The sequence below is a fragment of the Lissotriton helveticus genome, chromosome 5_1 (assembly GCF_964261635.1).
Source record: "Lissotriton helveticus chromosome 5_1, aLisHel1.1, whole genome shotgun sequence".
Lineage (NCBI taxonomy): Eukaryota > Metazoa > Chordata > Amphibia > Caudata > Salamandridae > Lissotriton > Lissotriton helveticus.
The window spans coordinates 1,106,442,564-1,106,454,688 of record NC_136065.1 but is presented as its reverse complement, the minus strand read 5'-3'; the positions used below and the strand labels follow the sequence as shown (position 1 = coordinate 1,106,454,688).

At 44.9% G+C, this 12,125-nt stretch overlaps 1 protein-coding gene across 1 annotated transcript in view; it reads right to left on the bottom strand.

The window, feature by feature from the left end:
- Positions 1-12,125, bottom strand: part of LOC144753513 (VPS10 domain-containing receptor SorCS3-like) — a 2,605,581-nt gene that overhangs the window by 1,079,274 nt on the left and 1,514,182 nt on the right. The window lies entirely within an intron of this gene.

Genomic DNA, 12,125 nt, shown 5'->3' with positions numbered 1-12,125 from the left:
GGGCCTGCAGCACTGATTGTGCCACTCACCCTAGTAGCCCTAAAATTGTGTCTCAGGCCTGCCACTGCAGTGCCTGTGTGCAGTTGCTAACTGCCATGCTGACCTGACCAGTGTCCACACTGGCCAGGCCTAAACCTTCCCTTTCTGTACACATTGGACACCACTATGGAAGGCCCAAGGTACCCCCTGGACAGGGTGCAGCGTATGTGAAAGGTAGAGAATGTAATGGTGTGGGTGACATGCTCTGGTAGTGAATTACAGCCATTTTCGTTTTTCACTATTGAAAGGCTATCTTGCCCATAGGCTATAATGGGGACTGCTGTGCATAATGTTTACCTGCATATCTTCCCATAGGAGTAAGATAGAAAATTGAAGTCTAGTATCCCTGAACTCAGAATTTTATAACACATGTTTTAGGAAGGACATTTTTTAAATCCTGTGTTTGAAAGCGGCACTTTTAGAAAGTGACTGCTTTCTTGTCTGACCTTTCTGTGTGCCTTTGTCTGTTTGTGAATTGACTGTCTGGTTTGTGAGTGACAGAGCTGGGAGATTCCAGGAGACAGAAAGAGTCCGCCCAGTGGTGAATAGAGAGATCTGCATCTAGATGGGAGGGAGGAGTTGCATCTGGGACCTGAATAGGACTGTGCCTGCCCCCCATAGTGCTGGCTCCACCCCCTGTGGTGTGTCTGATGTCTCAGCCCTACACTGTGAAAGGAAAGAAGGAGTCATGTAAACAGAGTGCTCCAGAACTGGTTTGGACCGGGCTCAGAGCCCTCCTGCACAAAGGGAACAAAGACTTTTTGGGGTATAAGCACAGGACCCCAGACCACTGAACTTTAGATCATCCTGGAATCAAGAAGGAACCTCTGCCAAGGAGAAAGCTGGAAGACTGAAGAGGAAGGACTGTCCTGCTGTGTACTTGTGGGCTGACCTGCAGTTGCTTTGCTGCCAAGGAGAGGGGAAGGACTTTGTTTTGTGCTGTGTCCCCTTGCTTAAAGAGATCTCCAAGGGCCTGAGTAGAGCTGGCTCCCTGTTAAGAAGTCCCAGGAACAAAAGGACTTCACCCCCAGCTTTCCTGAACTCTACTGAGAGAGTTCTGTCCTTCCTAGAGTGCTTGGGACAGTTGTGGTGCCTCTGGAAGTTGTACCTGCTGTTGGGAAGCTAGACAAGAAGAGGCTAGAGACTTTCTGTAAAGTTTCACGCATCGCTCGCTTGCGAAGTTCATCCCCGACAGTGCGGGGAAATTCCCGCCATCGCGAAGATCGATATGGTCGCAGCTCCTGTTGCCGCTGTCAGAACCAACGCATCTTTCACTTGCGGAACGCATTGCTCTGGTGCGGGAAGATTACCATTGCTGCGAGTATCGTCGCAAAGCCTGTCGTCGCTGGGTGAGATCGTCGCATCGATTGCTTGCGGACCTCATCACGTCGCTGCGAGAGTCGTCGCAGAGCCATTGCATCAAGGGGCCGCAAGAGGAAAAGATCGACACTGCGCATCGCCTCTGCACCTGAGATCATCGCCGTCCCAAAGATCGTCGCATCGTACCTTTGCGAGACGCTTTCTACGAAACCTGCGCACCAGAATCCATACTAGGTTTCACATCCCTCCCCAAACAGACCGGAGTCACCGCAACACACCCGCTGTGTCCAGTGGGGTTGTTGCATCGCCTCTCCAGGGTCTCAGGAGTAACGCATCGCTTGTTTTTCAATGCTGCAGTTTTCACTTGGAACGTTTGTCGCATCTAAAGGTACTTTTGGCTAAAATGTGACGCAACTGTGGATTATTTTAACGCAACCCTAAGAACTCTTTTGAAACCATATTCTTGAACAGTGTATATTGGATTTTGGTCGTTTTTGTCTTGTTTAGTTTAGATGAAATGACTTTATTTTTCTAAACTGGTTTGGAGTCCCTTTGTGGTGTTTTCACTGTGTTACTGTGAGTGTTGGTACGAATACTTTACACATTGCCTTTGATAAGCCTGTCTGCTCGTGCCAAGCTACCAGGAGGGTGAGCAGGAGTTATCTAAAGTGTGTATCCCTCTTACCCTGACTAGAAGCAAGGGTCCCTATTTGGACTGTGGTACCTACCTCTGCCAACTATAGACCCCGAAATCTAACACATAGCATGATGACTAGCAGAGGATGTGGGCAGAGGCGTGGTCAGAACACCACCTGTCTCCTTCTAGCACCATGGAGGAAGCAGATAATGCTCCACTCTTTGGTGCTACAGCCTCTACACCTCCGCTAACACCATTCCTACCCCACACCCCCTCACAGATATTTACACCCTGCTTAGAGCTGATGACAAATATCTGTAATAAATTCCAGAGAATCAGGAAGTATTTCTAAGTCTATGTTATTCTCTTTTACTTGTTAACGCACAGGGAGATACCAGCTGAAATCATTGATTGTGGTCTCAGTGCTTCCTCCATAAGTTAATCAGATATTCAGAATTGCAGCCAGCATGTGGGTAAAGTAATTGTGGTGGTTACTGCAGCAGGAGGACTTTAGCAGATTTATTCCTCATTGAACGTGGGGAGCTTCTAGTCTCCATCCTAACCATGCTCCCTCTCAATCAAGCTGAAAGAGCACCTAGGACCCAGTCACCTGCTCCTCATAGCTAAACATTGTATCTGACCTTCCTTTTTTTCTATAGTTGCTCTTTAAACAGTCATAACTCCTGAACCCCTCTACAAAAGGATTACATGTTGGTGGCATTTGTATTATTCAAGGGGTCTTCTTTTTATTTTTTTTACTAAATTGGTTCAGTAATTTTGTTTGCTGAACTTCAGTGCTAGTTCGGTGATGATAATCTACTTCATACTCATTTGCTCTGAGGAAAGCATTTCATTTTAGGCCACATGAGCCAGGAGCAAAGCCCATGATTCCTCACTAGATCCTGCTTTTTCCTTCTTGGGTGTTAGGCTTCTTAACTTGATCGGAGCTCAGTCACTATTCACTTCTAGTGAAGAATCAGGCGCACTCGGATACCTGCCAAAGGGAACAAAGAGACTGTGGAAAATTGGATCACTTAAAGCCAAGGATAAAACTCTCCTCCAAGTGAAATAGTCCTCTTAATTCGCGATGATCCAAGTCTGAAGCAAATATATGCATGCTGGGTTTAAACCTGGCACTGTCCAAGGTGTTAGTGGATGAATCATACCTTCCTGAATTCCTATTCAACAAAAACAGAGAGTGCAGAAGAGCTTCTGTTTATTTTTCATATCATTTTCATCACCGACAGTTTTCAAGTAGTTTGGTTAAACTCGCACTGCATAGCCGGTTAAATCTCAACTCAGCTACACTCCTTTGTTAGCTCTAACAAGGGTGAAAAGCTTGTTAGAAGTTGAGAATTTTTCAATAGAACTCACATGAATGTTATCTCTATAATACGCTGATACTATATTTCCATTAAGACGAGACAATCAGCTGTGATACAGGGGTTAGTTTCTGAATGTGGGTGCCTCTTTAGAGTATGTTCCTTATCTGCAAAGGATATTATTTAAAACATTGTTATAAAGGTCCTTTTTATTTTTCACTCTGTACTCTAAGGATGGGCGAAATTGATAAGACACACGACTTGCAACTGTGTTTATTTTTTAATAGTTCATGAACGTCAAAAAGATCTAGGGCATATTATCAAGAACGTCGATAAAATTATCACCGCTGTAGCGGCAGGAAACTGCCGCTAAAGCTGCGATAATGGACTTGATAATATGCCCTTGTGAATTCTTGTGAATTCCCGTAGCAGCCCAGGTTAACACCAGAACTTCGGCTGCTATGGGAATTCACAAGAGCATATTATCAAGCCCATTATTGCCGCTTTAGCTGCAGTTTCCTGCCGCTAAAGCGGTGATAATTTTATCGCCGTTCTTGATAATATTCCACCTAGCTTTTTTTTTATATGGCGAAAAGTGGCCCTGAGCAACAGCAGGAATACGGCTGATTCTGCTAAGGGGCAAGATTTCGCTACTGCTTACCAGATATGCACTAGGGGTCCGAATCTAATGACAGACCGGAGGCCGCAACACAAAGCAGTCACGGTCAAATCTCCCTACTGTTCTGCTGGGTCACACTGTTGATATACAACCCTACTTAAATATCTGAATTTAAGCGAGACATTTGCTTAAGTAGCTGGTGTGCATATCACCATCATCAGTATAAGATAACAAAACATCAAATGAAATGGCTCTTGTTGGTCTTGCTTCTGCATCACACCGTGCTCTCATGGCCTACAACCTTCCCCCATCCCCTCCACCCTGTCCTCGCGCCCTTGGAACACATCACCCTCTGGCCCGGTCCGGTGTTGCAATTGCGCATCTCGTTTGCATATATTCATACTAGGATTTTTCCATTTCTATTGGTGCTTGTATTTTTCTTGGCCTGTGTGCATGGTGCCTCTAAATCAGACTCACTTGCTATGCGTGCAAGTGTGACTATGTTAATCACGGATGCCTATTTGTATCTTTTATTGGATATTTGGTGGTGAGTTGGTCTGTTTTGAAAACATGTTGGCTTAATGGCCTTACCTATGCTAGTTTTACGTATATTAAATTTGATTACATTAGTCCCTATGGTCTTCACTGTTTTGAGGAAAAGGCTTATGCTATGGTAAACTAATGCATCCGAAGTTTCATGATGAATACAATAAGTTGCTTTTTGATCTGCATGAGACCATTCAAGCATAGAGTTTGACTTTAAATCTGTGTCTAGTTTCCCTTCCTTAGCAGGCAATCAATATCAAAAGAATAATTGAATATCTGTGTCCCTTTAAGTTATGATGTATTCAATAATAAACCTCTCCAGGGAGCCCCATGGTAATTTGTCTGGCTCCCCGTGCTTGCCATTATGGATGGGACTGCCTTTTGAAACACAACAAATTAAATCACAGATAAGCTGGATAGCGGGTCTTCTTGTAGGGCCGAATGTACCACTGGAAGCACCCATTTTAGCCAATATATGCTGTACTTACTTTGAGCTGGAGGCTGCAGGTGGGGCTTATCGACACACATTTTTGAGAACAGGCACTTATCTATTTTGTCATCAGACTTTGACCCAGAGCAAGAGAGACAAAAACACAAACGGGGAAAGGAGGAGATAGAGAAAGACGCAACAACAGTGAGACAAAGGAAGACAGTAGGCGTGAAAAGATCCTGAAAGAATGAGATAACAGGGCAGGAAGCATCTGTTAGCAGATGAAGGGGCAATAGGTGGAGTCAAGGGGTGCCGCGCTTAGTGTTTGGCACTCCTGCCATTTTATAGCATCATACCAGTCTTTTGAGCAAGACTTTGGGCCCTGGGAGTTACTCTTTTACCAAACTAAGGGGCCGATTATGATGGCGGTTTTTCCGCATTCTCCGGGCTGGCGGAAGCCACCGCCGGCCCGGAGGATGTGGGAAAACCGCAGCGGACTGAAAAAGACCCCCCGCCAGATTAGGATGGCTGGGGATCGTTTTTCAATCCGCAGCTCTTCCGCCGCGGTCGCCTCCCGTCCGTGGCGGAAAAGCACAAACATGGCTGGCGGTGTCTATCAGACACCGCCAGACATATTAGGATGTCTGGAGTAACATGCCTTTACACAGTGGCATTTCCCCTGTGCAAAGGCATACAGATTTTTGTTTGGGGGCCCATTGCAGGCCCCCAGGGGTGAAGGAGGGTGGGGGGTTCACATACCCCTGCAATTGCCTGCACAAAGCGGCAGGCACCGCGCGGTGCCTGCCGCTTTGTGCATGCAAATGCACAACTTACATTTTTAACATTGCGGCGGGTGCTGCTTCAAGCAGCACCCGCCGCAATGTTAAAAATACAGGATGTGACCGCCAGGGTGGCGGTCACATCCTAATTTGCACGGAGGGACCGCCGCTGCCCCTGCGGACGGTCCCTCCTACTCTATGGTGGCGGACGGACTCAGGTCCGTCCGCCATCATAATCGGCCCCTTAGCACTGAATATAGGTCAACATTTTTGTGGACCTACAGACGGGCAGAGCAGGTAGGTCTTGAACGTGAATCTGCGTAAGATGAGCTACAGCAGCTAAGATGCAGTTCTATGCCTCGATCTAATGGGCAATTACCACAACACCAGATGGGTTGGATTTAAAGATTTATATTCAGCATACACATAGGTAGAGTGAATCCATAATTAGTTCTCATCACCTCAGGAGCGAATCCTGCTACAGCATAGGGTAAAAGTTTTATATTTTGTTCCTAAAGAAACATCACGGATCCTGTCGGGACTATAATAGGGTGTAAAATGTCGACCTAAGTGTGAAAAAACCCTAGTATTAAACACTGTGGGACTGACACAGTTCATAAGTTTCCTATTGACAGTACTCACATCTCTGTTTTTATCCCTACCAAGGGTGCTATATGATTAACCTCTTCGAGGCTCATGATGAGCTGAGCTCGTCATGAGGCACAGTGGAGCTGTGCTCATGACGAGCTGAGCTCGTCATAATGGGCGTGGAACGCCCACGCGGGGCGTATTCCCCTCCTCTGCGGGGCGTTCCATTAAGTGGGCGGAGTCATAACAAGCTCAGCTCGTCATGAGCACAGCTCCACTGTGCCTCATGACGAGCTGAGCTCGTCATGAGTACCACGGCGCCGCGCGCTGCCCCCCTCCCCCCCACGCCACGGGGGAGTTAGCCCCGCTGCGAAGGGGTTAAAGATTACACAGCACACCTTTGATAGTTTTTTTTTTTGTAATTCAAATCGTCTTTATTAAACAAATAGGAAACAAAGGAAAAAAAAATACTAATGAACGTATGGTTACCAAGCTGACAATCAAGGGTAGGCACATCACAATAAGAAAAGCATTATAATATGGTTCCAAAAAGTGATAGTAGCATAAAAGAAAGAGAGTGAGACCATGTGGCACAGAGGTGAGGAAGCAGTGCCAGCTCAGCAACAAAGTATAAGAGAAAGGAACGATGGAGGGGAAGAAAATAACGTACACAGGAGGGAGAAAGAATAACAAGAAAGAAAAACAGTAAGAAAATGAGTAAGAAAATGAGGGTGGCCAGCTAGACTAGCTCCGTGGCAAAAGGTGGCTTATGTTGGCCAGTGGCAGCATAGTAAGCTAAGTCAAGGTGGATTGACAATGACCTAGACTAAGGTTGAGGCAGTAGGAATACATTGCAGGTGAAAGGATTCATGGAGGGTCATAACAAAGCTCAAGCGAGTCAAGAGAGGCTCAAAGCTTCCTGTGGGATTTGCGCCATGGTGAGGTGTGGAGAGCCTCATTGTCAGCACCTATTAAAGCAAACAACCATTCCTTCCACATCCAAAAGGAAACCTCTCTGAAGTTCTTCCACCTGCTTCATATAACTTTGCACCCTAGTGTGAGCATGGGGTCTAGTAAAGGCCGATCCTCCACACTTTCCAGATGCGGGTCTATAGCTCCTAGTAAAACATAGGCAAATTCTTTAGGTGGACAGTGATGAAATACCATTTGGATGTAATTATAAATTTTGTCCCAGTAAGAATGTAGCTGTGGGCAGTTAAAAAGCATGTGGGCCAAGTCGCCAACCTGAAGCTTACAGTTCCAGCAACTATCTCACACACTACCCTACTTTCACATTCCTACACTCATCAAAAGGGCATAAAGTGAAGATCTCCAACAAAGAGCCCGTGGCACTGCCATCCCCATGAAGAGGCAACGCCCAATCATGAAGCATGACACCCACTTGGGTGTGTGAGAGCTTTATCTCCCAAAGAGGAAGACTCCCCGCAACAAACTGCTGTTCCAACCTTCTTTTCCTATTTCAAGAACAGCTTCCCTACATTTGGATGAATACATTTTTGTGGTAACATCAACATCTGAACCCCATGAAAAAAGAAGAAAAAAAAAAGATATTCTCACAGGTTAATTAATATCCCCAAACATTTCTGGAAAAGGTAAGAATTGCTTGTTAATGCGGCGCAATATGAGACCCTATGGAAATATTTACCACGGCTCCTTAAAGCTCCAGTCCAGTTCTGCCCGGACCCCACGAACAGTCTCTACGGATAGTTTTGGTAGACCGTAATTGCAAACCTGCCAGAGACTCTGCTTCTTTGCAAAATCCCAGCACTTTCCAATGGGCACAATATTTTATTTTGTAAGATAACGAATAAATGAGTGTTTTTCAAGACTGACTTCAGTCATGTTAGACTTCACTTCAAGTACTGGCTTTTCTATTCTCAGTGTAAAGTAGTTGACAAATAAGATTTCATGGTGCCTTGCTGTCTGCGAATGAACGTTCACTTCAGTTGAGAGAGCGCACGTGATGCTGACAGAGTGGAGCGTGAAGGAAATCGATATCAAAACAGCAGCAGCACTTTTTTATTGTCACGATTCCATAAGGACGACATTTTCCCGCTTCGACCGAAGATGAAACTGCTGCTCGGAACAGATCTTTCCAGATATGCATCCACCGTCACGTACCACAATCTGTTGTATCTTTAAGAGTTGCGCTGTGCATGAAAGAGACCTGCCACCGACTTTGAAAGACGCGCTGCTGAGTCTCATCCGGCCGTGAAAAGAAAAAGGTCAACAGCCTGAACTGTAAGTACACTAAATCAGTTGATAAAATTAATCTGAGGGAACGATCCAAGTGCCTCGCCAATTTCTAAGAGTGCTTGTGATCTAATGGGCAATTACCACAACACCAGATGGGTTGGATTTAAAGATTTATATTCAGCATACACATAGGTAGAGTGAATCCATAATTAGTTCTCATCACCTCAGGAGCGAATCCTGCTACAGCATAGGGTAAAAGTTTTATATTTTGTTCCTAAAGAAACATCACGGATCCCGTCGGGACTATAATAGGCTGTAAAATGTCGACCTAAGTGTGAAAAAACCCTAGTATTAAACACTATGGGACTGACACAGTTCATAAGTTTCCTATTGACAGTACTCACATCTCTGTTTTTATCCCTACCAAGGGTGCTATATGATTAACCTCTTCGAGGCTCATGATGAGCTGAGCTCGTCATGAGGCACAGTGGAGCTGTGCTCATGACGAGCTGAGCTCGTCATAATGGGCGTGGAACGCCCACGCGGGGCGTATTCCCCTCCTCTGCGGGGCGTTCCATTAAGTGGGCGGAGTCATAACAAGCTCAGCTCGTCATGAGCACAGCTCCACTGTGCCTCATGATGAGCTGAGCTCGTCATGAGTACCACGGCGCCGCGCGCTGCCCCCCTCCCCCCCACGCCACGGGGGAGTTAGCCCCGCTGCGAAGGGGTTAAAGATTACACAGCACACCTTTGATAGTTTTTTTTTTTGTAATTCAAATCGTCTTTATTAAACAAATAGGAAAGAAAGGAAAAGGAAAAAAATACTAATGAACGTATGGTTACCAAGCTGACAATCAAGGGTAGGCACATCACAATAAGAAAAGCATTATAATATGGTTCCAAAAAGTGATAGTAGCATAAAAGAAAGAGAGTGAGACCATGTGGCACAGAGGTGAGGAAGCAGCGCCAGCTCAGCAACAAAGTATAAGAGAAAGGAACGATGGAGGGGAAGAAAATAACGTACACAGGAGGGAGAAAGAATAACAAGAAAGAAAAACAGTAAGAAAATGAGTAAGAAAATGAGGGTGGCCAGCTAGACTAGCTCCGTGGCAAAAGGTGGCTTATGTTGGCCAGTGGCAGCATAGTAAGCTAAGTCAAGGTGGATTGACAATGACCTAGACTAAGGTTGAGGCAGTAGGAATACATTGCAGGTGAAAGGATTCATGGAGGGTCATAACAAAGCTCAAGCGAGTCAAGAGAGGCTCAAAGCTTCCTGTGGGATTTGCGCCATGGTGAGGTGTGGAGAGCCTCATTGTCAGCACCTATTAAAGCAAACAACCATTCCTTCCACATCCAAAAGGAAACCTCTCTGAAGTTCTTCCACCTGCTTCATATAACTTTGCACCCTAGTGTGAGCATGGGGTCTAGTAAAGGCCGATCCTCCACACTTTCCAGATGCGGGTCTATAGCTCCTAGTAAAACATAGGCGAATTCTTTAGGTGGACAGTGATGAAATACCATTTGGATGTAATTATAAATTTCGTCCCAGTAAGAATGTAGCTGTGGGCAGTTAAAAAGCATATGGGCCAAGTCGCCAACCTGAAGCTTACAGTTCCAGCAACTATCTCACACACTACCCTACTTTCACATTCCTACACTCATCAAAAGGGCATAAAGTGAAGATCACCAACAAAGAGCCCGTGGCACTGCCATCCCCATGAAGAGGCAACGCCCAATCATGAAGCATGACACCCACTTGGGTGTGTGAGAGCTTTATCTCCCAAAGAGGAAGACTCCCCGCAACAAACTGCTGTTCCAACCTTCTTTTCCCATTTCAAGAACAGCTTCCCTACATTTGGATGAATACATTTTTGTGGTAACATCAACATCTGAACCCCATGAAAAAAGAAGAAAAAAAAAGATATTCTCACAGGTTAATTAATATCCCCAAACATTTCTGGAAAAGGTAAGAATTGCTTGTTAATGCGGCGCAATATGAGACCCTATGGAAATATTTACCACGGCTCCTTAAAGCTCCAGTCCAGTTCTGCCCGGACCCCACGAACAGTCTCTACGGATAGTTTTGGTAGACCGTAATTGCAAACCTGCCAGAGACTCTGCTTCTTTGCAAAATCCCAGCACTTTCCAATGGGCACAATATTTTATTTTGTAAGATAACGAATAAATGAGTGTTTTTCAAGACTGACTTCAGTCATGTTAGACTTCACTTCAAGTACTGGCTTTTCTATTCTCAGTGTAAAGTAGTTGACAAATAAGATTTCATGGTGCCTTGCTGTCTGCGAATGAACGTTCACTTCAGTTGAGAGAGCGCACGTGATGCTGACAGAGTGGAGCGTGAAGGAAATCGATATCAAAACAGCAGCAGCACTTTTTTATTGTCACGATTCCATAAGGACGACATTTTCCCGCTTCGACCGAAGATGAAACTGCTGCTCGGAACAGATCTTTCCAGATATGCATCCACGGTCACGCACCACAATCTGTTGTATCTTTAAGAGTTGCGCTGTGCATGAAAGAGACCTGCCACCGACTTTGAAAGACGCGCTGCTGAGTCTCATCCGGCCGTGAAAAGAAAAAGGTCAACAGCCTGAACTGTAAGTACACTAAATCAGTTGATAAAATTAATCTGAGGGAACGATCCAAGTGCCTCGCCAATTTCTAAGAGTGCTTGTGTCAGACGATCTATTTTATTCAGAAGCGGCTTATGAAAGCCTGCATGCCAGCATTCCCCAGAAATCCCTGGCTTTGGCGCTCCAAGTACATAGTTCTATACAGAAAACCAAGTTGTCAAAACTGCAGCAAAAACCATGTTCATGTTAAATGCCGGTTGAAATAAAAACTCACAGAAGGTCAATTGGTGTTGGGTCTTTTTTTTCTGTACGTTTCACCTTATAATTTCATTGCAAACACATATTGAACTTCAAAGCATCACATTCTGCAGGTCAAAGAAAAACATAATACAACTTGTGCAATTACATAATTATTTCATTTAAGTTTTTAGAATCCAACATTAAATTTAGCAGCATAAAAACCAACTTTTTATTCCACTTGCAGCAAGAACTAAGAGCCACATGTATGAACATTTATTAGTTGCAAACCTATTTGTGACCAAAAAAGTGGCCATTCGGTATGTACAATCGCCATTCGGTATCTACAAATAGCGATGCAACCAATTTGCGAATCGTTTTTTTTTCTGACTCGCAAATAAAAAATTGACATTTGTAATTTACAAACCATATGTTCAAGGATGTCACTATTTTCGACTGGTCACAAAAAATCGTGTTTGCATTTTCAATTTAGCACTGATTCCATTCAGCCAGTAAGTAGCTGCAAACTATAAAAGCTGACCCAACAATGGCTGCATGTTATGTGATAGCGATGAATAGGCAATTTCTGGCTGCCCAGCAGAGGAGGAAGAGGCGGAGACAGGAGAGGCTCTACAAAGCAGGCTCTCCATATTCCAACAGACATTGGAGGAAATATATGAGAAATACAGGCTGAGTAGCTTAAACTACATCTAAAAAGCAGTACCCTCCGTAGCTGCTGCATCCCTACGCAAGAGCAAGTGTTGTGCTCGCAGCAACTTTTGTCCTCAGGTAGCTTTCAA